The sequence below is a fragment of the Callorhinus ursinus genome, unplaced genomic scaffold, assembly GCF_003265705.2.
Source record: "Callorhinus ursinus isolate GAN/ISIS: 27379988/994484 unplaced genomic scaffold, GSC_fseal_2.0 scaffold27, whole genome shotgun sequence".
In the NCBI taxonomy this organism is placed as follows: Eukaryota; Metazoa; Chordata; class Mammalia; order Carnivora; family Otariidae; genus Callorhinus; species Callorhinus ursinus.
The window spans coordinates 19,369,628-19,397,285 of record NW_027397089.1 but is presented as its reverse complement, the minus strand read 5'-3'; the positions used below and the strand labels follow the sequence as shown (position 1 = coordinate 19,397,285).

Here is a 27,658-nt window from a genome sequence, read left to right as displayed (position 1 = left end):
GGCAAAAGTGAGTGGGTCAGTGCCAAGTTCAAGAGTTTTTGTCTCAGGGCAATTGGGGAGGTGCCTTACGTAAGCCAATGTTCAATCCAAGTGAAAATGAAAATGAAAATAGGCAGGAACGTCCAGAGGGGTGTCTCCTTTTGCCCCAAGAAGCTCTTCTAGGCAACATAGCATAGTTGCTAAAAGTGCCAAACATACATTAAAAAATCTATAAATATTAGATATGATTATTTTCTACGTCAAAATCGTAAGTTAAACCAAATGATTCATTTGTAATTAAATAAATCAAATGGGGAAACTGCCAACTATACACATCCTGTTAGGTGACATAAACAAAGAATAGCATGTTAAGATGTTGAAGATTTTTCTTCTTCAGTTTGATGCTCATGGGAACATAAGTAGGGTTATGCTCTCTTTCAAGAAATCCACAGATGTGCTTTGTAGGTGATGTATCTACAAAGAGTTTTTTCCTTTTTAATTGAAGAATAATTTCAAAACAGTTTCCAGTCTAGGAAAATCTCATATACCTAACCTGTAACAGCCTTATTTCCCATATATTTCCCACCTCCCCCTAAAGGATACAGGTACTACTGGTAGGACGCAAACAGGCTCTTGTCTTCCCAGTTCCATACCGTTTTCATAATGTTCCAATCCTAGAATGATCTTTCCCTGTCTCTATTTGTCGAACGTATTGATATAACTCTTAAATAGCCCTCTTCTATAACTCCTTTTCAAATATACTCAAGAAAATATAAGCAGCTTAGGGCTTCCATTTTTTATTATTGTGGAATATTCATATAAGAAGTTCATAAAATATTTATGTATTCACTCTTCCAAGTATTCATTCTTCCAAATAATTCTAGAGCAAACACTCTTATAACCCAGAATAAAAAATAACCTATTAGAACTATCCCAAAAGACCCATGTGCCCTTCCTTTGTTACAACCCTCTCTCTTACCAACAGAATAAACCACCAGTCCTACTGAGTATTATAATCATTTTCTTCTTTTGTTTTATAATTTTCACCTAATGACATATCCTTTAGTAGTATGGTGTAGTTTTATAACATTACATAAATAGAATCATACCACATGTATTATTTCACATTTTGCTTCTTTTACTCTGTATCAGACATGTGAGATTTAGCCATGATGCTGGGTACAGCTGTGATTCATTTACCTCAATTGCTCTATGCTGTTCCATTCTGTGAATGTACTTCAATTTATTTATCTACATTGGAATATAGATAAGACTTCTGGGTCAGTTTCAGTTTGGAGCTATTCTGCCATGCCAACTCTTGCCCAAGAGCTGGAACAATAACGCATGTTGTTCTGTAAGATTTTTAACCCATACGTGGTATTCACAGGGGATATATGTATGTATGTGTATATATAAACATATATATCCTGTCTATGAATTTCAAACTTATCCTCTATATATTTCAAACTTAATGCATAAAGTCAAACTACTTTTCCAAATTGGGCCAATTTCACTCTCACAAGCAGTAGAGTTCCTCTTAATCTACGTTCTCACAAACACTTGGTATTAATTTGTACAAATATTTCAGCCAATCACTTGAATATACTGTGGCAACTTGTAATGGTTTTAATTTGTATTCCTCTGCTTCCTAATGAGGTTGACATCTTTTCGTATGTTTACTGGCCGTTTAGATAGCCCCTTCTGGAAGGGCCTTTTAAATAAAAGCCTTTTTACTAACCCATTTAACTAGAGAGTTGTCAACTTTATTCTTATTAATTTATACAAGAATATTCATTTCTTTATAAATTATGAACACTTTATATAGATATAGAGATACTATATTTTGTATATTCTGGATATATATTTCTTTTCTTAAAAAGATTTATTTATTTGTTTATTGAAAGAGAGAGAGCGAGCACACGAGTGGGAGGGGCAGAGGGAGAGGGACAGAGAATCTTAAGCAGACTTCACGCTAAGCACAGAGCCTGACGAGAGGCTCGATTCCAGGACCCCGAGATCAGGACCTGAGCTGAAACCAAGAGTTGGACGCTTAACTGACTGCACCATCAGGCACCCCTGGATATATATTTCCTTAAAAAATCTAAATCAGGAGGGCATGTGATGTGATGAACACTGGGTGTTATACGCAACTGATGAATCACTGAACACCACACCTGAAACTCATGGTGTACTATATATTGGCTAATTGAATTTAAATTTTTTTTTTAAAGATTTATTTATTTATTTATTTGACAGAGAGACACAGCGAGAAAGGGAACACAAGCAGGGGGAGCGGGAGAGAGAGAAGCGGCCCCGCGCGGAGCAGGGAGCCCGATGCGGGGCTCGATCCCAGGACCCTGGGATCATGACCTGAGCCTAAGGCAGACGCTCAACGACTGAGCCACCCAGGCGCCCCGAATTTAAATTTTTTTTAAAAAGTCTAAATCAGTGCTATACAGTATGGCAGCCAGTAGGCACATGTGGCTACTGAGCACTTGAAATATGGCTAATGAAGGTAAAGAATTGCTTGGTAAATTTAATTTAATCTAACCTAATTTAATTTAAATTGCCACATGTGGCTACTGGCTACCATATTGAACAGCATAATCAATCCTGAATATGAGTCTTTTGTCAGCTATATATCTTATAAATATATCTACCCACTCTCTGCCTTTTTGTTATCTTTATGATATAATGATATAAAAATTGCAAATGTAATGTAGTTGAACATATCAAACTTGCTTTTTATTATTAGCAATATTTTCCTTTATATAAAAAAAAATTTTCCTACTCCAAGTTCAGGAGATATTCTTCTAGCTGCTATAAGGTCTATAGCTTTACCTCTCACATTTACATCTCAAATCCACATAGAATTGGGTTTTGTATGTACTAAGAAGTGAGGAAACTTTTACATTTTTTTTTATACAGATGCCCAGTATGCCCAGCATTAATAATTAAAAAGTCTATCTTTTCTCCACCAATCTGCCATGATGAGTTTTGGTACTGAGAATATGTAAGCCTCATTTTAAAAACCTTAACAAAACACCAAACCAAAACAAACAAACAAATAAACAAAACTAGGGACTGTCATCTCTTTTTATATTCTCTGGAAGAGTTTATGTAAGAGTAAAAGTTTTCTTCCTTTAATGGCTGACACACTCGCCAATGAAGTCCTCTGAGCCTGGCATTTTCCTTTTAGGAAGATTTCTTTTACTACCAATTAAATGTATTAAAGATTATCGTAATTCATAGGTTGTCTACTCACTTGTGAATCAGTATTGGTGAGTTCTACTTTCTAATAATTTTTCTACTCAACTACATTTTCAAAACCATCAGCATACAGTTTTTAGAATAATTTATCTTTTTATTTTATGTAGCCTTTCTAATGTTATCCTCTTTTTCATTCCATAGAGTGATTACACGTGCCTTTTATCATTCTTTCGTGACCAGTCTTGCAGGACATTTTAAGCGTGTAAGATTTTTTTTTTTCAAAAAGACTTCAGATTTTGTGAATATGTTTATTATCAATTTCTTTCATTTATACTGTTATCTTGAGTCCTTCCTTCTGTCCACGGTCTTCTAGGTTATCTTATTTCCCTTTACCTAACTTCATGAGACAAATGTCTATTAATTTTCAGCCTTTTGAAAAATATAAGCTCTAAAGACCATAAAGTTTTCTCTAAAGACTGTTTTATCCGCATCCTACGTATGCTAATTTTTTACTGTTCAAATCAAAATTTCTGAACTTCTATGATGATTTCTCCTTTAACACGTAAGTTATTTATCCCAAATACATCAGATTTTCTGGTTATCCTTTTGCTACTGACTTCTAGCTTAATATTTACACAGCGATCAGAAAGAATAAGGTCTTCTGACCTTGATTTCACTCCTTTGAAATTCAATGAGATGTGATTTAAGTTCTAGTAAATGATCAATTCCTTAAATATTTCATATATGCTTAAAAAACGGTTTGTATTCTGCACCCTTTTACTGCACATATCTGTTATGTCAAGTTTGTTGATCATATTGGTCAAATCTTGTATATCTATATTGATAATTGTTGGCTTGTTTTATCTGTGACTGAGGGAAGTGTTTTTTTAAATCTCCTATCATAATTATGAATGTTTTTATTTTTCCTTCAGCAACTTAATTGTTAATTATATCATATATTTTGAGGTCATGTTACTAGGTTCATAGGATCTAAAAGTTTTAGATCTTCCTAGTACACTAAAATTTTTATCACCGAAGTGACTCATCTATTAATATCTTATATTAATACAGCCAAATCAGCATTCTTTTGGTTAATATTGCATGGCATATATTTTTCCAACCTTTTATATTTAGTTTTTCAGTGTCCTTACGTTTTAGATATGTTGCTTGTAACATATCATTAACAGCATATCATTAGATTTTTTTTAAATCCAATCTGAGAATTATTTATATAAGTAGAGCATTTTTAGTTTCTGTAATTAATGGGCTTAAATTGATTATCTCGTATTTTCTATTTGCACTGCCTGTCATGTGTTTCTTTTCATTCTCTCTTTCTTTTCCTTCTTTTGGATGACTGAATATTTTTCTCACTTCTATTTCCCATCTACCAATTGTAAGTTATACTCTGTTGCTACTGTTTTAATGTTTATAGTTGAAACTAAAAACATGTTTATTTAATTTACCAAACTTTAAAGTTAAAACTTTTACCCTTTTCTCAGAAAACAGAAGAACTGTCTTCAGACAGTTTAGTCCCATTAACCTCCACACCTAATTTATACATTTTTGTAATGTACTTTTCCCATTTTTAATTTGATCGGTATTATTCATTTTTTATTTTTGTTATAAATGGTTAATACTCATTTAGATTCAATATTTGTTCTTCATCGTGCCTCTCAGACCTTTCATCTTAAGCTCGTGTTTTCCTTCTGCTTAAAATGGAACCTTCAGAATGTCCTTGAGTGTTGAGACTAAAATTCAAGCTTTTATTTTCCTTAATTTTTGAACTTTTACCTCATTCTTTTTTTTCTTTTACCTCATTCTTAAAGGATATTTTTACTGTTATGAAATTCTAAAGTACTAGTTATTTTCTTTCAGCACATAAAGTTTCTACTATCTTCTGGATTCTGCAGTTGCTCTTGAGAAGTCAGGAGTTAGCCTGCTGATCATTTCTTTATACTAATCTGTCATTTTTATGACTTCTTCTAAAATATTCTTTATGTAGTTGATTTTCTGCTGTAGTATTATGATATAATTCTAAGGCAGAAATCATCTGGAAATCTAAAGTAAAAATACATGTATTTATGTTTCTTAGTATTCATTATAACTCTTGAATCTGGACATTTGATCTTTTCTTCTTCTAAATCTAATTTATAATATAGATAAATATAAATATAGCTACTTTAAGGTCATGTTTTCAAGTATATACAAATTTAAAAAACTGTTACATAACTCCGGTAAAATAAAAATTTTACCCTTATGATACGATCATGGAATTTATGTGTGTGATACATGATCAATGGCATTATTTCTTCAAATATATTGCTTCTACCTATTTTCTCTCACTACTCCTAGAACTCTGATCATATGCAGAGAAGGTCTTTACCTTCTCACTTCTCATTCTACTCTCCATGTATTTTAACTTCTCTTCTACATTTTCTTTTATCAAGGAGGACACTGGGGAGGGTCTCTCCCTGGCTGCCTTCTGGATAATTCTTCTGATTTATCTTCTATTCCACTAATTCTCTCTTCAGTTGTATATAAATCTGCTGCTAAATCAATCATATGGTTCTTCCAGTTATTTTATTTTCTGCTCCTAGAAGTTCTAGTTGGTGCATTTTTTTCCCCCGAGTAAAAATGGTCTCTACTTTTAAAAAGTGAGTGGTTGAGCTCCCAAGTCAATCACACAAGCGCTTTTCTGCAAGATAAACATGTTACTTCAGACAGCTTTATGCATACGACCCATTTCATCACAGAAAATAGTTTAAAAGCACACATATTCAAGGGTAGAGAGCTAACATGAATAACATTTTAATACTTCATCAAGGAGACTGAGTATGACTACAGTATTTTTTTACCGTGAGTACAGAGTGGTGACTAATATAAAACTACTAGCACAGCTGGTACCACTGTCTTGATTCCTACTGAGGCACCAGCACTTCACCCACCACTGCTTTTGCATCCTCAGTGCAAATATCAACACGGTGAAAAAGGCAAATAGTATCTTTGTATTATTATGACAGTCTCCCAAACCCACAAGAGAGTCTCAGGGGAACCCCAGAAGATTGAAGACTACACTTAGAAAACTGTTGCCCTAAGGCAATGCTTCAATTTAAAAAAAAATATACACTGATACATAACATCTATGTATTTATGTAGCATACACACATAAACTGTCAGTTAGTCTGTACTGAAATCCCAGATCCACCATTTTCTAGCTGTGTGACCGTCAGTGAATTACTGAAGCTCTGTGAGCCTCTGTTTCCTCAACTACCAAATAAGAATAACAGGGTGCCTGGGTGGCTCAGTCAGTTGAGCATCCAACTGTTGGTTTCGGCTCAGGTCATGATCTCAGGGTCATGCGATCAAGTCCCACATGGGACTCCACTCTCAGCATGGAGTCTGCTTGAGATTCTCTCTCTCCCTCTCCCTGTGGCCCTCCCCCCACTCACCCACATGCAAGCACGCTCTCTCTCTCAAATAAAAAAACACATAAATCTTTTTAAAATGTTTAAAAAGAAAATAAAACAAGAATAATAATAGTGCTAGTTTCACAGACATTAAAAGATTAATTTATGTATTGCATTTAGCACAAAGCCTTACAAATATTAACAGCTCAATAAAAACTGTTACCATTAACAGTTACTTTTTAAGTTTTTTAAACTAATTAAACTATGAAGGTCTGTTTTCAGAATAAAATGCTACAATAGCCTCTCAACAATTTTCTAAATTAAGAACCAAGAATACTTGGCCCAGTTCATAATCTTAAGTAGCTTGCCATTATGCAATTTTCATTACTGATCATACTTTCATTAATGTTTTGATAGCACAGTTTTCAATACTGTACCTACTTAATGTAAGCATACTGCCTGATTTACGAACAGGTTAGGTAGTTAGTTCCTGGTTGACATTGGTCTAATGTCACTCAGGCTTTCTGAACCAATTATATTGGATGATTACCCATGATAGTCCAGAAATGTAGATATTGATAAATAATATCCAAGGTATCCCTGAGATGACTATGTACTTTCAGAAACGCAAGTCTAGACAAAGTCTGAACAATAACAGAACTATCCAAAGATCTAGATTCAGGAAGAAAATTTACTGGTGAGGCAGCCCCTGGATCTGATGTTGGGTTCACTAGTACTGACTTGAGGGCTGGGATGCAGCAGTAATACCTGAGTGCACCATTCTTTAGTCCCCTCAGATATGAGCTGAGGTTTACCCTATTCAAAATATTGGCAATTGCTGCTTTTGAACCTGAGATCTCTCCAAACAAAGATCAGCTCGTGGTCATCCTCCCCCTCATCCTCAACCTCTTAATTTCTTCTGCTATGGTTCCAGCTCTTCTTCACATTCCATAAACAGTTCTGCCATTTTTGAATAATTTTTTTGGCTGAAAAGGGTCGTGACCCATCAATTTGCTGAGCTGGGTTTCCGCAAACTGTCACCTAAGTACATGTGACTCCAGGCAAGGCATTAAGTTATACCTGTTTTCCTTTCTTTTCTCCTCTTAATCTGTCTTGTATTGGTTTAATTTGCAGGTACTAGGAACTGAACCCGGAGCAGAGCTGATCCCTGAGGAGGAGGAGAAGGTGGAGGAGGAGAAAGACGTGCAGGAAAACCCGCTGAAAATTCAGCGAGGACAATGGCAGGCCGCGGAGCGGTAGGTAAGGCGGGGTTGCTGTGGAACCTCCTGCAGAGGCTGGGAGTCAGCCTCCTCGGCTCGGGGCTCCTTTCCGTCCCCGCAATGTGGGAGGCACACACAGGCCTGCACTGTGAGGCACACCCTGGATGGCGACAACCCCGACTCCCGTCAACAGTGGGGTCCCCGCCCAGCTGGGCATGCCTGCCTGGGGGTGCCCACCTGCTGCTCCCCTCCAGCCCTGGGCAGTATCCCCTAAATCCCTGTTTGGGTTTTTTTGTTTTTGTTTTTGTTTTTTAACAAATCTTCTAGAATATAGTCTATAGTTTTCTAGTTCCCAGAGATATTTTTAAGCTTGCCTTTTATTTCTTTAAATACCATAAAGATAGTTATCTATAATATATGTCTGATGATTCCAAAGTCTGGAGGGTTTGCCGATCTGTCTCTGCACTCTGGTGTTTCTTCTGCTTTGTGTTGGTTTTGTTGTGTGCTAGTTATCTCTGAGGGTACTGCTCACTACCCTTGAAAATGGAAAGGGGAGGTAGGTCCCATAGTCTAGGATGAAGGTGTCTTCCTCCAAAGAAGTTGGCATTTGCTTCTGCCGGGTTCCTAAGACTACCAGCAACCCAGAACCACCTCAAACTAAATTCCCTGCTAGAGGGTTCTGGACCATCCATATATGCAAATACAGGTTGTAAGTACTCTGATGGTCTGAGCCTGCTGTCCTTAACAACTTCTCAGAGACAGGTTTTCTTTGACTTCCCCACCTCCGGCCCCCTTCTGCTCTGTCTTGAGGAGGTCGCTCTTTCTGTGCACTTGCCTGGGGATGTGATGCGGACATTTGTAGCTCAGAGATCCCAGCACAATATGGGAGGGTTTCCCTAGGCTCGCCATTTGGACCGCATTCCAAGTTTTGTTTTCTGCCCTTTCCTCCCAGGCCATCAAAACTGCTGGTCAGTTTTGAGGATCAGCAAATTCCAGGGGATAAACAGAGCTCCCAGTGCTTTTCCCGGCCTTGGACTTCAGCCTCCCAATTCTTTATTCTCTTTTAGCAATTTGATGCTTTTAAGACATCCTTTTTATCCAGTATTTTAATTTGTTTTTAGCCAGAGGGTCAGGCTAATTAGCCGGATTGCCATATTCCTGGAGAAGAAATGGCATTTCTTTGTCCTTTAAACATTCCAGCTTGTGCCTGGCCTCCTAACTACAAACAAATCCACAGTCACTCCAGGCCTTACCTTCTGTCCTTCAGCATCAAAATTTAAAGTCCAAGCCCACTGAAGGGCAATGCTTTACCACCCTTCCATCTACTCCCACTTCTTTATTATACAGTTTTGCTACAGTCAATCAATTTCAGGAACAACATTTTGAGTTTCAGGAGCGACAGGTTGTGGAGAGACAATCACCCATTTGGTGATACAGAGACGAGTGGTTATATTCTAGAAAATGTGCGGTCTTTTCGCATGGTCTGTTGTAGGTGGTGTGTGTGTGTGTGTGTGAGTGTGCATGTGCCTACACGCACAAGAGAAGGAAATGGGTGTATTCAGGTTTTATTCTAGTAGAAGCAATTCCAGTTTTGCTGCCTATAGAGCTTTATGACTTGCGTGAATAGGCATGATGACAATGACTTCCTTGTCTGGAAAATCACAATAAACTGTTCTAAAAATGTCATTGTCACAATGTGTATACAACCCAAAAGCCGGTCCCATGGTGAACAGGATTAATTTACATCATAATAATTTGTAATTTTAAACAATTCACATTTTCTATGTCTAATTTAGACACTATGTGCATGACTCTTACTGAGAATAGTGTTTGCAACAGATCTGTCTCTGTGAAGATAACAGCATACCATGTTTCTTGGCCATTAGTTATCTATACAAATTACTTAATATCTTTAGTTCAGAGGCTTCATTTGTAAGTCAAAGGACACGGACATGAAGTTGTGTAAGACTCCTTCCAGCCTCACATTTCTTCCAAAGATTTATTTGTAATATGGAAAGCCATTTAGAAATAAGCTTTTTGCATTAACTAGTTTCATGCAACCATACGAAAGAATCTCACAGATAAGCTAGGAAGCAAAAGCCACCAGACACAAGAGTACATACATATTGCTGGATTGCCTTTATATGAAGTTCAAGAACAAGCAGAACTTATCTAAGGGTGACAGAAGTCTGAGTAGACTTGGAAGGGGCATGAGGGAACTCTTTGGCTTGTTGGAAATGGTTTATGTCTTTATCTGTGGGGTGGCTGCCCAGATGTATACATACGTAAAAATTCACCCAACTGTGAACTTCATACGGTTCACTTTATTGTGTGTACGTTATGCCTCGATTTTTTTTAAGTGCATAAACAAGAACTCAAGGAATTAAAAATGATCCTTTATCATCTCATTATCTCAATGTTTCTTAAAATTCAGGATAAAGTAATTCATTTTTTTTTTTTTAAAGTAAATGGCAGTGGCGTGTGGGTGGTTCAGTAGGTTAAGGGTCTGCCTTCGGCTCAGGTCATGATCCCAGGGTCCTGGGATCGAGTCCCACATCGGGCTCCCTGCTCAGCAGAGAGCCTGCTTCTCCCTCTCCCTCTGCCTGCCTCTCTGCCTACTTGTGCTCTCTTGCTTTCTATCTCTCTGTCAAATAAATAAGTATAATCTTAAAAAAAAAAAGTAAATGGCATTTTACTTATTACTGCCCATGAATGCCTTACTTGGAAATGCATACAGTATATTTTAAAATCTTTTTCTTTGTTATTTTATATTCTATTTAAGTTAGGAGTCATAATTCTTTTACTTCAGAGTAAAAATAAACAGAAAAAAATGAACGAGGTTTTCTCTTCATTAGGCATAATCTTAAAACTTAACTTCTTTATTTAAAAAAAATCTTAATTCAACTTTCACCAAGTCAAAATGGCATCTTCATCCATTCTACCCATTCTCCAGTTCTTTAGAATTCATAATGCTGTATACTTTACTTTTTCTGAACTTCACAGCAATATCTATGCCATTTAAATCAGTCTGGAAGGTATGTAGTTCTCTATCAATTTCCCTCAGCCAAGGAAAACAAAAGAAAACCATACATAAATGTGCCAAAGAATTCCAAATTTGAAAAAAAAGAAAGTTATGACGTTCAGTGGTCATAGGAAACGCTGGAAACTGTTGTTAGACCCATGCACTATTTTGAGACAGTCCAGCCCATTCATAATTGCCAGTATTATAAGCACTCACTGTGCATCATGATAAAGAGCATTTAACTGACATTATGTCCTCAGGTAACCATAACAATTCATAAGATGGATACTAATATATCCCCATTTGATGGATGAGGAAACGAAAGATCAGAAGGGTTTAAAAATTAACCCAATTTTATATGGCTAGTAACCCGCAGATGGTGGATTTCAACTCAAGAAGCTTGATTCTGCCACAAAAATTCTTAAATATCACACTCTAAAGTCCTCCCCTATGATGAACTGAACGTCTCCCTTTACTTTGCACCTCGTTCTGCTCCTTAGGGAGAGAGACGCAGAACAACTAATCCCCTGCCAGATGACATTTCACATACTTGAAGAAAACGCACGCCCTGCCCTGCCCTTCTCTCCTACAAGTTAAAAACACCTCTTACTTCTACCATTTTTATATGACTTACTTCAAGTCATGTCCCCTTGCTTGAGATGTCTCACAAAATGTACCCCAGTGTATTCACTGACTGCCTGGAACTGAAGAAAGGACCTTCAAACTGGTCAGATAAGAGCACAACACCAAGCACACTGCTGGACTTCTCCAAGAAAAGGACCACTTTAATGGAATCTAGCAATGCTTGGTCAGTAGTGAAAGTGACAGGAGAAGGAGCCCCGGGATTATGTGTACACGCGGTGCATAGCATAAACGGGCACTGGCTCATACTTTGTAACATGGGCAGGCTCCAGGAAAGCAGCATAAAGATACTTCCTTCTCTCCTTCTACCCTCCTTAAGCTAGGTCAAAGCCATTGATCTTGGGTGGCACAAAGGGCGAATTTTGGAGCTCCAGATTTGGAGCCGTGTTACACAGATCTGCACTGAAGTTGAGTTACTACTCTTTGTATGTGTAGAAGTCCAGGTGAAAACCCAAGACCAACTGTGAAACTGCCCAAGTAGATAAAGATGAACATCACCCATTCCTGAGAACTCATCTTTGATAAGGACTACCTGAGTTCAACACGGGGAGCTCAAAAGTCTAACGTTCATATTGTAAGGGTTAGTAATAATAGTACCCTCAGGTTAATTCCACTGGGTATGTGCTGTGTCTCCTGGTGATCTACAACCCAAATGGAGGAGGAGGGCCAGAAATAGTGACTCCTTGTTCTTAAAACCACCAAAACTTTCTGATCAGGCTTATGGAAGTCTCGGGGAAAAATATGAACTGAATGTATTATAACCAACAGGGGCAAGGCGTGGTCTGGCGCCCAGCACTGACGCACCATGAAAATACATCGTATCCGGCGGCCTGATGGCTGATGGCTTCCTGGTCATTAAATTTCGACAGAGACTAGAAAGACTCAGGAAGAAAGAGAAAAGGCAGAGGGTCTTAAGGTAGGGAGGAACATCCCAGAGTAATAAGGCTAAATGTGACAAGGAAGAGAACACAAGAGAAAAAGGAGTGTTGCAAACAAGACAAACTAATGGTAGCTGTTTTATATAAATACCAGGAAAGAGAACAGGCACCTGAATTAGAAAATATCAACCATCTTGGTAAAAAACAAAACAAAACAAAACTCTGTTTTTAAAGACAGGTTGATTCATCGTCAGAGATTAGTAACAACAAAGAAATACCACCTCCTATGTTTTAGGAAACAATCACCCAATTAAGCCAACTAAAATATTTACCTAAGAAAACCACGAGCAGAAGCCATTCAGATTATGTTTCAGGAATGGGTTTTAAGATGTTCCAAAGTTCAAATAATTGAGGTTTTTCTTATAAAACTAAACTTAGCCAAACTGCTTCCAAACCTACTTATTCCTCCACTGACAAATATAATAATGCTCCCGGGGCTCGGATCTTATTATTATTAAAGACTTATTAAGTATCCCTGGTGTGCCGAATGCCGCACATAATAGATGGATAAATACACTGTGCACCCTTCCTTGAAGAGCTTAGTCTTACCAAACTGATAGGACACAAAAATAAACACTCCCAAATTTGTTCCAGAGAGAAGAGTAGATGCCTTTATAATGCTTTGGTGTTAGGTGCAAGGATGAAAAATGAACTGGACTTGTTTGATGAAATGGGACAAACACATGGACACCATTATTCTAGCAACACACAGCCTTCTCTCCAGCCCCAGAGAAGGTGTAGCCCATCCTGTAGCTAATCCCTTTACCCCGGTCCTCCCTCCGCCTCATCTTCCTGCCCCCACTCTGGCTCAGACCTTCACCACTTCTGGCCCGGGTTCCCAGGAAAGCCTCTCCTCCACGAACTCTGCCACCAGATCACCCCACTCCGAGCAATCCGGTACACCATTTCCCAAGGAATTTTTTTTAATAAAATGTAAATTTCACTGTGTCACTCCTCTGTTTAAAGATTTTTCAGTAGATTCCCACAGCTCTCAGGATAGAGTTCAAAGTATTCCCTTACCGTGACATAAAATGATCTTTGCAGTTTCCATTTCCATAAATTTTCATTCTCCTCTAATGGCATGACTCCTCAGGAACCCATCTACTCCAAACCTACTGCCCTTTACTTGAAGATTTCCAAATCTGTCATGCTTTCTCGCATTTCCATGCCTTAACTCCTGCCGAAGGGGGCCTGGGACAGCTTGTCCTTCCCTCCTTAATGAGCCAGCCCAAGCATCACCTTCACTTAAAAGGCATTCCCAACACCCCCTGCATGTCCCTGGGCTGGCCCTCCTCCTCCAGGCCCCGATCTGCCCTCATATGAGACCCTACAGTACCTCTACTGGGACACTATGCTGAGTCTTATCTGTCTCTTCAAGGAGACCAGGAACTCTTCTAGAAAACAACTATACCCCATACATTTTTATATCTCTAGCAGTTGGCACAGAATGTATAAGAAAAAACGTGAGAGATAATGAGCCTAAAGCAGAATAAGATGATATTTTCAAATAAAGGAATGAATGATCACATAGTTGGTTCAGCCTCTAGGGAAAGGACTGGACTCTGAGCCTCAACACCAGTGTTGGTAGAAGTTGGAGGTGGGAGTGGCGGAGGGGAGAAGCCCCAGAAGTGAGCTTGAAAGGGGGCCTCGGGCGACCGGGAAAGCAAATTAGTCTCAGAAGTCTGCTCTGACCTCACAGCCCGGGAGCCAGGAACCAACTCACAAACTTTGTACAGTTTGTGTCAATATTTATTACTTTTTACACAATTCTTCTTGGCTACCTGCTCACCTCAGGCAGTAAGTCAAAATCCTATCTTCTGGTTTTCTGGAAGGTCCCTTCCCTTCCATGGCTTGGAGGGAGGATGATCTCTTCTCCCTCGCTTTATCAGGACTCCTAATCTAGGCCTGAGGCTCCTCCTCCGCCCCGGGCACCCCCAGGCACCCCCACACTGACAGGATGAGGGCGAAGACTTCGCACAGGCAGCTGGGGGTCAGTGGCGGGGTGTCTCCCTTGCCGGAGGTGGAGGGGCTGTGTACCCGCAGAGGAAGGTATTCGAGTACCTGTTTCCTTCGGACTCTTTGATTCTCCCTCTTGTCAGTTTTTTTCCACCTCCTCAGGAAGAATGCTTTCAGCTGGGAAAGGGCAGGCTTGACTGCCCATGCCATCAGCACAGTGAAGCTCTGCCACTTTGTGCAGGGCCGCAGGCAGAGAAGAAACCGGCGCCCCACATGCGGGGCCGGGGCGGGGGTGTCCGGGGGGCAGGGACTCATCGAGCCCCACGTGACCCGCCGCCCACCTCTCCCTTTGGGGACTGCACCTGACACAGGGAGGGGGCTTGCCGCAGATGGCCCCTCAGCAAGGGGGGTGGTCATTAAGATGGAGCTGATGCCGCAGCCCTTCCATCCCTGGCTGACATTCACTCGGGGTGCAATTCAGCAACCTTATGCAGTGAATAATAGCCAACCGGGGTCTCTTGCCACTCACAGAGAAACAGGAGAAAGAGAAAAGCAAGAGAGAAGGGAGACCATCAGGTTAGAGAAGAAGGAAGGAGGAGAGGGGTGATACAGTAAGTGCAAGGGGAGAGTGAATGACTTTTCCTGTGTTTAGTGATTAAAGGAAATGAGGTGTGAATGACACTGGGAGGAATTAATACTCCTGAGAAAGCTACGGATTTAATATGGTTGGCAGGAAGCCACCTTTAAGGTGTCAGAGAGCATTATCAGGTCTGTGAGAAGAACAGGCTCACCTGAGCCTCCGGCTCCACGCTGCGTGCTTGAGGGCACAGGGTCAGGACGTGTGTGATCTCGGACAATATACTCTCTCTCTCCAAGCCACAGTTTCTTCAACCACAAAATCAGGATAATAACAGTCTCTACCTCATAGGGTGGTTATATGGATTAAACAAGTTACTTATGCAAAAACACTTCAGAACAGTATCTGGCACACTGAACAGTACCTGCTACATAATTAATACTAAGTTTTCATCTTTGACTCTAGATTCAGCAGATCCTCATTCCATTCATTACGCTTCCCAAGGAAGAAAAATCCACCTTAGCAGCAACCCTTGAAAAGAGACCCTGAGCAGGTGGTCAAGCACTAACCAGGCTCCAAGGCATGACTGGATGGAGCAAACAGGGTGATTTCTTCAAACTAATGTCTCCCCTTTTAACTAATGATCCTTTGCCCATCTGCTCCTTCCTCTCTCTCCCCACCCCTAAAGCCAGAAAAGCACTGAACTTAAGAGTTAGAAGCGGTAGGTTCCAACTCAGACCCCGCTAGCCCTGACTTGATCCTCTGGGTCTCAGTTTTCTCAGCAGTAAAAAGCAGACAAGTAGCCACTATCTTAGCGGCTGAAGTAAGGTAACAAAAGTGAAGGCAACCAGCATAATTCCTGGCATGCGTTAGTCACACGATAACTCAGATTTCAGTTTTGAGTCTCAGCCACTCCATCTCCTCGCTCTCCACTAGCTATGTTTCAGACCTGCTAGTTGTACCCAAAGGCATCACCCAACCCCTGGCCACAGGAAAACAAACACTATTCACTGACCTCCCTCTCTATTTTAAGCTGCACCTCCCGGGACTGCTCCTGGCCATTCTGAAAAAAGTCAGGCATCTTGCAGAAGTAACATTAGAGGCTTCCAGCTCCTTGGAGCAGCACTGCCCAATAGCACTTTCTGCAATGATGACAATTTATATCTGCAGTGGTCAGTGAGCACTTGAGATGCAGCTCAGCAATGGAAAAACTGAACTTTTATTTCATTTTATTTTAATGAATTTAAATCTAAGTAGCCACATATGACCAGCGGCTACTCTATTCCACATTGGACAACACAGCCTTAGAACCACCGCCAGTTGCTGCCAAAGTGCTAACTCCAGCCACTCTCCCGAGGAGCAAGACATTTAAACCTTCCAACCACCTGACTGGTATCTCTATTTGGCCGCTGTTGCCTCCATCAAGGGCAGTTTGGTAGAGCAGGAGAATGAGGTCGCTCAAAGGCTATTTCCAATGCCCTTCAATCACAAGGCAACTAGAAGACTTGTTTTTAGAATGCAGGTAAAATCAACATTTCCCCTGGTTCACTGCATTTGGGAGAATCATGAGAGACTATGGACACTGAGAAACAAACTGAAGGTTTTAGAGAGGAGGGGGGTGGGGGGATGGGTGAGCCCGGTGATGGGTATTAAAGAGGGTACGCACTGCATGGAGCACTGGGTGTTATACGCAAACAATGAATCATGGAACACTACATCAAAAACTAATGATGTACTGTATGGTGACTAACGTAACATAATAAAATAAAACTAAAAAAAAAAAAGAATGTATGTAAATTGCAACTATCCTTTTAACAGTCCCTAAGGGTTTCCCTTGCCACCAAGGGATTACTCTGCGGGATATCTCACCAAAGGGCAGAGCTTTCAGGCCGGCAAGGAAAAGCCCGTGCACTGACTAAAGATGGGGGGCAAAACTCTGGAGACCTTTTTGAAAATGAGATCCCTGGCATTTGTATTTCACGGAGTCTAAATTCCACAAGAATTACTTCATAGTATTTTTTACATGAATCTTGCCAAGATCAGATTCCAAGAAGCAATAAAGAATATTAAGTTAGCTTTTACTTTCAATTGGAAAGTTTGTTAGGTTTGAAATCATCCACAAATTATCATCTTTGCCAAATTGGCCCTAAGGGGTTGAAAGAGGGAAGACTCATCCTCTTGTTTGGAATGCATGAGCCTCACACTCTTTCATGACCTTCATCCCAAGGTGCTAAATGTGTTGTGTGGATTGTTCTCAGCCACTTGCCCTAGACAAAAAGAAAACAAAACAAACAAAACAAAAACAAAAACCCTGGCCCAAGTAAGAGGAGTGAGGATGGGAGGGAAAGCACATCTGCTCACTTGATAAATATCTATCTAGCCTTTACTACATGCCAGGAGGGCACAAATGACAATGGGGCTCCAAGCTCAGTTACAGACAAATCTATAAACAAGTAATTACCACACACAAGGTACATTGTCCACACAAGCTGTTCGGAAACACAGAAAATAGAGCAGGACATGTCACAAGAAAGTCAAGGAAGCTCTACCAGGAGGTAGCCTTTGAGCTGGTACTGAAGAATGGACAGAAATATGCCAGGTAAGGTTGGGAATGGGGCAGCTACGTTTAAGGAAGAGCATGTGAGAGAAAGTCAAAAGCACAGAGGGTGAAATGAGCCTTCTAAACTGGGGGCAAGCCCCAAAACTGGCCCCATTTCATTTTGGAACCTCTCAGTCTTCCCAGTCTTTCCCAGCCCCCTTGGCCCTCTTCCAAATTCATGCAGCCAGCCCAAGAACATCATGTTCCCTTGGGTCACACCCCATTATAAAAAGTCTCCTGCCTGTGTGGGGCTTGCAAACAAAATCTCATGATCCTACTAATTGTAGGGGCCAAGGGCAGGCCACCCCAAAATGCGCCACTTAGCCATGCAGATTATTTCGAGCTAAAATCAAAGCCCAAAAGGCTCAGGAAGAATTCCACCTAACTGCTTAAAAGGAATTTAGATAAGAGAACCTGCTCCAGGAAGAGAGCTATCACCACAGATAATTACAACATAGTATGAATTAGGGGTGATAGACAGGAAGGAATTTAATAAAGTCAGCTTGTTAAAATTCCTTTGTATGTCCCATTGTTTCTGAAGCCCTGCAAATGTTTGTTTACCAGACATTCACTCTTTTTCATCTTCCTGTGAATTGCTTACCTTCCCTTCAAAGTCCCAAACCCCTACCCCCTTTCTCCTTAGTTCAGGATGACAAACATATCTCATTTTGCCTGACTGTCTTTGAAGTCTCATATCTGTGTGGATTCCCCATATGTACAATATTAAATTTGATTTTCTGCTGTTAATCTCATTGTCTCGTGTCAATTTAATTCTTAGCCCAGCTAGAAGAATCTTGAAGGGTAGAGAAAAATTTCTCCTCCCCAACATAATCAAGGCTCCTATGGCTTTTACAAAGCCCTAGCAACCCACCATATTGGTGAACGGTGGTTGCTGTTTCTTGGAAGAGACACCCTAAAACCACTGCTACAGGTAGCCAGCTCACCATAGGATGCTGATCCAAGATTTTAGAGAGAGCTGGTGACCATTAGAGTGGACTGATTATGTTGGGAAGTGTTGCAGTACTTTAAAAAGAGAAGAGACGCCACATGACAGTGAATTTAACGAGAGGAATGTCAGGAGGCTAAAAGCTGCTGTAAAGTACAGTACGATAGAATGATGCAGGGTAAGAGGAAGCAGACAGCAATGACCAGGGTAAATGTGGGCTCGCTGGAAATTTTTCTGACATGCCATTAGAGTCTTAAAATTGATCTTCTAAGCCACATTTAGGAGGCCAAGTTTTAAGAAGGTAAATTTACCCCCAAGTTCAGAAGAAAGCTAGATATCCTCAGGAAACTATGTAATATTACAGCTGAATATATATTCAAAACTTGCCTATAATGGTTGGATGAAAAACATACGTCCCATTCTGTGAGAATATCTCATTTTAAGTGACAATTCCAGAATACACAAAATGCTTCTTTTTGCTTTCTTATTATTCTACATGCTAGAAAACATCAGATTTTTTTTTGCAGGGTTTTTTGTATCCTCTTATAAATTAGGTCACCTCACCAGGCTTTTTGGACCTGCTGGGTAGATTTTCCCAAATAAAGACATCACAGTGGTCAGCTGGCAATATCAATGATAGAATTCAGGTCCCCAGAAGCTGGAACCAAGTAGGCCACTGGACTGGCCATCAGATATCCATTAGGTTAACTTTTGAGACCAGGTCCCCCCTTTTCTCCTTGTGTGCATTTAAACAGACATGTCTCTTAACTCCTCTGGACCTTATTTTTTTAATCTGTAAAAGGGAAATAGTACTAAACTTCATGCAATTGCTGAAGAGATTAAATACAATGATATAAGGTAAAGCATATGAAAAACAGAAGTCAATAAATCTTAGTTCAACTGATTCTAATAAACGCCATTCATTTATCCATTAATAGGAGTTTGAGGGTGTGAAATCTGAACATGTTGAGTGAAATGTCCACAAAACTCCTGGCTTCTGATCCCTCACCTAATTATCAGTCACAAACAGGGTTGACCAACCCAGTTCCTTTTCATTTTCTATTCATTTCACATTCTGCAGTGAGACACTGATTAAGAGGGGAGGGGGGTGGGGGGATGGGTTAGCCTGGTGATGGGTATTAAAGAGGGCACGTTCTGCGTGGAGCACTGGGTATTATGCACAAACAATGAATCACGGAACACTACATCAAAAACTAATGATGTAATGTATGGTGATTAACATAACATTAAAAATTTAAAGAGAAATGGGAGAGGGGAGGGGAGGTTCTGATTCTGGGATTTATAAAATCTTTGTAAGGCAAAAAAAAAATCTTAGTGGTAGAATCTAGATGGTATATAGGTGTTCACAGTAAAATTCTTCCAACTTTTCTGAATGTTTACATAATAAAATATTGGAAATGAAAAAAAAAAGGGAAAAGAAAGTGTATGAAAGGGATTATTACTTGCTCCCTCCCCTAAAAGCCTGTAGATAATTGATTCATAGACCACCCACTATGAAGTTGGGATCTTTTCCTATAGGATTTGTAGTTCCAAAATGAATGACTTTATCAAAATAAAGCTGGGAAAGGATTCCTTAGTCCCTCCCAACTGTGATGTCTTTTGGAACAACTGACTTGAAAGTCAGCTTTCTTTCTCCAGAATCCTTCTCAATCTTTGCACACACTCAAAACTACTGGCAGTCCAACCAACTTATTTTTATTTATTTTACTGATTTTTTTAAAGATTTTATTTATTTATTTAACAGAGGTACAGAGAGAGAGCACAGATAGGCAGAGTGACAGGCAGAGGGAGAAGCAGAGCAGGGAGCCCGATGCGGGGCTCGATCCCAGGACCCTGGGATCATGACCTGAGCCGAAGGCAGCCACTTAACTGACTGAGACACCCAAGCGCCCCTTATTTTAGTTATTTAATACCTCACTTGTTCTCAAACAGAATAAAGACTTCTAATTCCACCTAATAATAGAGATTCACCTGCTTCTAAATCCCCCTTCCGGGGAATTCCCACAATGAGCCAAGCTCCTTTTGTTCCACATGCAGAACCCAAAAGCTCTATATTTACCTGCTTGATTTCAATGTATTAACATGCACATAACCAAACCTTCCCATAAATAGGCACGTAGACCTGGCCATCCTTATCTCCAATCTTATGAGTCACCGTGTCTAAGTTTGGTACTTGGTGACCTTCTGAATGTACCTTACAGTTTAGAGTTCTAGGAGTCCCAATATGCAACCCATATGGAAAGCAAACAAAACCAAGTTTAAGATTATAAACTCGTTTTCTTCATAGATTTTATTCCAACTATTCCAATAAAATACTTATGCATATAAATTAAATCATTTGCTTCTCTCACAACTTTTCTAAAATTCAAACTCCTTTCTAAACTAACATTCCCTAATACACACACGTATGGAATGGTCCCAACATTTTAGAAATAATGTCCTTGTCTGACATGACAGATGCCAGGTAGAGGCCATATGGCATTTTTTTTTCTTACAGGTTTAATGACAACTATAAAAATAACAACAACAACAAAAACCCACGTGATACCATCTTGCAAGATGATCTGTGACCTTAAACTAATTCATTTGATCAAAAAAATGGTGACACCCATTGGCAAAAAGGTAGGGAAGCATCAAAATGAGCCAAAGAAAACTTCTGGCCAAGATCTTGCTTGAAAGTTGGGAGGCGAAAAAGAGAAGTCTCTTGAAAAGGAATGGAAAGCCCCCTCTTCCCCAATTCTGAAGGCCAATGGGATCTCAGGGACTGAGAAAAAACAAACCTTCTTCTTTGGGTCCATATCAGAAGCATCTTGAAAATGAGATCAGTGATGCTGCAGGATGAACTGGCTGGAGCATTTAACTCCCTTCACCGCAGGAGAAAGATCACATTCCCACAGAGGAATACACTACAAATCCTTTCAATCAGTTCAGCTTTTCACCCTGTGTCTCCCCTTAAGAGCTTATCTCTGGAGAGGCCTAGGATGATAAAAAGCCCCCAGAGGAATTCAAACACAATCCTGTGACTAACAACCCTTCTCCTCCCTTAAAGAAGGGAGTGGGAGAACCAAGACGGTAAAGAGCAGGAAGGTGAAATAAAAAAGGAGAATCAATAAAACTAAATTTCCCCAACTCTGGTATGCCTGTCATTCAAACATCGTTCCCTAGCACAGTATCTTCTCAAGGAGAAAGGTTAAAGGGAGAGGGCGGCAGCAGGGAAAACAAGGAAGGAGATGATATCGCTTTATCCTAGGCCAAAATGTCATATTTTAATTGCACGGGATTTGTTTGTTGGTCCCCAGCACCATTCTCATCTCTAAGCTCCCTCTTGCGCCAGGTCTCTAAAGCCTAGAAGCTACCTTTTCTAAATGCCCTCGCTGCCAAACTTCTGATTAGACTCCACCAGCAAGGGGCATTAGCATAAGATGGGAAAGGCAGAAGAGAAGGAGAAGCTACTACACTCTGGGGACAAGTTGAGGCAAGTACCTGGGCACTGGCACGTGCCTGTGACATCGGGCATCTCCCAAGAATCACCCCCTTGTTCACTGCAGTCCCCACACTTACATTTTTCCTGAATGGGGCTTCCCCGGCCTCCCCTCCCCCAACCTTCCAAAGGTTTCATGAGCCTCAAATTCCCAAACTTCAACTACTTCCTATTCAAAATATCCATGGTGGCCTCTGTGAATCCTGACTGATACATTGGTCTATCCCACGCTTCACCAATTGGAGTACCCATACCAACCCTAAGGGCACCAGAGATATATAAAAGCATGGGGAAATATGGCACATGTTCTTGAGTCTTACTTCCATAGTGTCTACTTTTAGGAACTGGTTTTTATATTAAAATAATCCCTGGAATACTATGAAAGAAAGGGCACTTTAAAATAAAATTTTAGGATAAAATACAAAGCTTAAAAGAAAATAACTCTAACAGAAGGCTACTTTGTACTCTCAGTACCTAAAGAACATATTTCCACCCTCTGCAATGATGAATATCTTGGTGCAAGACTTAGAGACACAATGTACATCTATCTATCCTTCCTACTACCTACCTACCTACCTACCTACCTGAGCTTCTCCTGAGGTCTGTTCCAGAAAAGACTCTAGATGGTACAGCATCATCAGGCAGGTTGAGTCTCTACACTCTCCATGAACTGCCCTTCAGAGCATGTAGCATTCAACTAACTGAGTTACTACATGTATCTTAGCTTACCCACCAGAATGTAAGCTCTCTCGTGACAGGGAAGGCACCGTGTTTAAGCTACGCGTTCTGTATTGCGTGCCTCCAACAGGGCCTGGCCAAGTCAACGTGTATCTCACTCACTGCACTGAGGAATCAGTGAACAGATGGATAGGTAGCTAAACACTTACCTAGCACAAGTGGCAACACACCATAGAAGTGAAAGTTGGTAAAATATATGTTATTAAATGTGTAACCTCAGACAAGTTATTTTGCCTCCAAGTCTTAGGTCCTACATCAGGAAAATGAGGATAATAATTATACCTGTTTCATAGGGTTGTTAGGATTGGGGTGAAGGCTCAAGAGAGATGATACAGGCAAAGTGCAAGGTGTCTGGCACAGAGTAAGCTCCTCCATATACATTGGCAATGATCATTACCTATTTTCCCTGGATTTGAATATCCTAAAGTAAGCTTAGATTATACAACTATACTGAGTCCAATTCAATCTTTCCTCAATGGTTCAGAGAGCACTGAAGTGCTTCAGCAGGTCATTTGAAATCGAAATTGTGTCTTCAGTTCATTAGCCAGAATGGTAGATTGCAGGGTGCCCCTGGTCGTCCCAGCTCGGGCCCTCACTCACACAACCGAAGCTGGCGAGGAAAAGGTGATGTTTTGGCCACATGGCAGTCTTCCAAATCGAACTGTTATTTGGTGTAGGATTACGAAATTAGTAGAGAGGAGCACACAGTCAATGAAATAATACATTTTGACTCTAAAAACGAAACTGATACAGCAGCTCACGGAAGTTTATTCCTTACGAGAAATTCGAACTGGCAGCGGTGTGAAGCTCATCACAGAGGCTAAAACCCGACTGAAGGCAAATGAACAATTATCAGTGATAATGTACATAGTCAGAAGAATGCCTGGTGGGGAGCCTGTGGTACCCGTGTAAGTCTAGTTTTATTTAACATCTTAGTTAATGATCTGGAAGAGAGATAAACAGAAGACTAAAGAGAGATGCTGAAGTGGACATCTGTTGGCTTTGCCTGCCAGGCACCCGCTCTCCTGCCAGTGGTAACACCCAAGTTGTGTGCTAAGAAATCCCCTCCCGCAGTGAGTAAAATCTCCATGGGACTGTCAAACGAGATGAGATGGCCCATGCTGGGCCAAAAAGATGCCCTCTCCCTGGACTTTGAATCTTAAGCATAGTGTCAGAAAAACATCAGACACCATAGAACCACCAAGAATCATTTGTTCCAATGGTTTATGTCTGGGAGAAAAGAAATTTATTCATTCCTGCCAACTTGATCCTTGGACTCTGTGGCTTTTTTCCCCTTTCCTTTCCCTTCAAGTCTAATATATGTCTTCCCCGACCTTATATTAGTCAGTATCATTTTCTGTGGACAACCACCAAAAAGCCCAATGACTAAAGATGCAGATTCTACTAAATGTAGATAGAGTACACATTCTGTTTATGTGGCCCTTCAGCAATTCTCAAGATCCTTTTCGGGCACTAGCATAAGAAATACCACTATAGACAAAGCAAATGATTTAAAAATTACAGGGTTTTGATTCAACTTGAAAAAAAATTCACGTTGCCATTTTTTTCTGGGAAAAAGAAATGATTCTAATATTCACACAACAGAACAAATCACCTAACCTTAGAACTAAGGGGAAAGCAGAGAATCGGGAGATTGCAACGAGACGAGGCACTTTTAAATGCTGTTAAAGTTCTATATTGCATAAAGTACAAAACATCAGACATTGCAAAGTACAATCACGGTAAGTGATCTCTACAGTACATTGTCTGAATTATTAGGTACATGTCTTCTTATAAAGAGAGAGAGTAGGGGCAGAACAAACCCAGTGGAGTTCAGAGAAGTGTAACAAAAATGAATCAGGCTATCCAGGGTAAAGGGGTGAATGCTAAGATAATACTAGCTTTATTTTCCAGGAGCCCTGCTCTCCTGGGTGGAGAGCATGTAAGGAGGCCACCATCTTTGCTTCAGACTAAGAGCTGCTCCATGATTAAGCGCCATACTTGCTGATTACCAAAAACATTCAGCCACTCGGGCTCAAAAGGGGAGATGAAGACCAAGGGGAGATGAAGACCAAGGGTGAGGCCAGCCTAACTGCAGCCCAGCTGGAGCTTTCTGTCACCCAACAAACCCTACACTGTCTCCACAACAATTCACCTACACTGCTTCTGGGACAGGGGAAGAAGCTGCCCCATCAACAACTAAAAAGTCTACTTACTTGCAAGGAGAATTTGGAAGGAAAGAGGAATTTTCTTCTCATTACTGGAGAGAATCGAGACCATTTTTTAGTCTACAAGGAACAGGGATTCCTACCCCTGTTGTTCTTTCCTCCCAGAATCAATGAGCAGTGCTTCTGAGGGAACTAGCCAGCTCAACATCCTGGCTGGTGCTGAGAAAGACCTCAGGTACACATTGCATACAGCATATGAAAGGAGTACACTGTAGTAAGTATATTATATAGGTATAAGATATCTAATATTGTATCAGTAGGGTCCCAAAGGAAACAGAGGGCAATCCCAAATAGGGAGACTGAGGCAAATTTAACAAAGAGACTATTTATAAAGGTGTGAGCAGAGTCAAGGGAAAAACAACAAGGTGGCTGATTGAAACACCTTGGGTCTGGCAAGAGTGGGAGCTGTTACAACCCCTGGATGCCTACACAGGCAAGGTAAGGGAGCTAATAAAGGAACCCTGAAGGAGCTGGCCCTGTGAGAGGGGTCACCCTCTAAGGCATCTGTGGCCTTTGGGAGAAAGAGGAAGCCATCAGCACCCCACAGCATGATAGAAACGAAGTAATAGGGACAAAACTGGGGGAGTGGCCCTCGAGCCTCATTGTGCTGATGCTCTCTTCCCTTGCATCCCACTGGCCAATCCTAATCTGATTTGGGTGGTCCAGTGATCAGGTAAACCAGGTTCAGCCTCACAGTGGTTAAAGCAGAGTGAAAGGATAGAAAGTAGATCCGGAGTGTGTATCCAGACTGAGATGTGTATCTCTATCTCTCATGTCATAATGATTTGCACACATTTTTCAAAGTACACGATGCTCATATGTTAACTCTTCTATTTCTGTGTAAGATTTTCTTACTCTCTCGAAGTAATCTACAGTTTCTATAGTTTCTTTAATTTCCTCAGTTAGAAAATTAGGGATTAGCATGCAAAGGTGGTATTCTCTTCTTCTCCCCCATACATACCCAGGCATAGACATGGACAAAATCTTCCCTAAGACTATAGTCATAAAGGAAAAATTAAGATAATGATAAAAATGCTAACTTCCCCCTAGGAGCTCAAAAGAAAAAGGAAATCTTTGCTTTAACAACATATATAAGGCAGAAACCACGTATCCCATAGTGTATGTCTGAAGCAAAAACCACCCTTACACTAAGAGGGACAAGAAGTAGCTGAAAGAGCAGGCTTGCCTTTGTCTCGCATTAGAGCTCTCAGCACCTCCCGGGTCCTGACCATAGACTAAGTTCAAGGCCTCGTGTGTGACATGACCTATCCAGGACCCCGGTTTCTGCAAGATCTTCTTACACAGCGTGTGACGGAGCGGGAATCACAGGAAGAAATGAAGGGGTAATTCAGGAGTACGGTGTTAGAAAAGGCTTGAACAAAGTGAGATCTGTTATGTCATGAAAAGACTGCAAAAGAAAGTAGGACAGCTATCATTTTTGAGATGTTTGCTGACAGCATCTTCAAAGCACGGCTTCCTTTCCTGAGTGCCACCATTTTGAAAAGGAACGTGGGCCTGGCTCGGCAGACCAGTATGTCATCCACTTTACCTCTGTCCCGACGGTGGCACCAGCAGATGTTTTATGAGAGAACTCAATTACCTGCCCTCCACAACAACCTCACATTTTGGGAAAGGACCCCAAACACCTTGCATTTCCCTTGGGGCCTTAAAACTCAAGGAGCCTAACAGTCATCTTGCTCTACTTTTAATTTCTGCCTGTTAAAATTCAAGCTTTCTAAAACAGTTTCCAAAGCTATTAAGGCTATTAATAGTGAGATTTTGATGAGCTAGTTCAAAGTCAGCACTAATGACCTGTTGAAGATTTTAATGGTTCTTGCAATAAGTACTGTGAGTGACCTACTGTTAGAATACAGAGTGGCTGGCTTTTCCATTAATCCATTAACTCTTCTTTTCTCATAATTCTTTCCCGACTAAAATATTTTCCTCTTTTTAATTTGAAGGGTTTGTGGGGAAAAGAAAAAAAGAAAAAAAACCCGAGAGAATACACAAAGAATAAACTTCAGTGACTGAGAATCAGGGGAGGCAAACAAAAAGAGGCAAGAAGAAGCAAGATTCTGAATTCCTGTTTGTATGAAGCTGTGCTTTAGAGGAAATAAATCCAGCAGGGGCACACCCAGACCAGGGGAGAGGGCAGGGGAGGACTGCAAATTCAGAAGGCAGACGCTTCCAAGGTGATGGGGTCAGAGAATGGCTAGAATCCGGCATTTTACAGGAGCTGACCTGCACACACTCGACTGCAAAAAGCAACACCCAACCCTGGTTCGTACACATAACTTCCAGTTCATCTCTCTTGTTCTGGACCTTGCTTGATGCCTGGGCTACTGAGCCTTGCCTGCTGATGCACTCTCAAGCCACCATCCACACCTAAGCAATGTACCCATCCTTTCTTCCCAGGCAGCTGCTCTCCTGGCTAGTTTTTTCTCTAATTGACAGCATACATTTGGAGACCACTTGGACAATGACCCTCTTGCCCCACCTCCTCCCCAGTACCGTCCTGCTGTTTGGTAGGTAGAACCTGGATGAGAGCAGGGAAGGATGTCCAACAATTGAACCGTAAGGAGCAGAGCAAGTCTGCAGCAAATGAACAAAGTCAAGGTCTTTATCTCCTATCTGGCTCTGCCTATATGTTTAAGAAGACAAACTGAGGGATGCCTGGGTGGCTCAGTTGGTTAA

The 27,658-nt window shown here is 40.7% G+C and overlaps 1 protein-coding gene and 1 pseudogene across 2 annotated transcripts in view; both read right to left on the bottom strand.

Annotated features, from left to right (window-relative positions):
• GRIN2B (glutamate ionotropic receptor NMDA type subunit 2B) overlaps window positions 1-27,658 on the bottom strand; it is a 413,013-nt gene that overhangs the window by 326,296 nt on the left and 59,059 nt on the right. The window lies entirely within an intron of this gene.
• On the bottom strand, window positions 7,143-7,603 carry LOC112830032 (zinc finger protein 280D pseudogene; annotated as a pseudogene).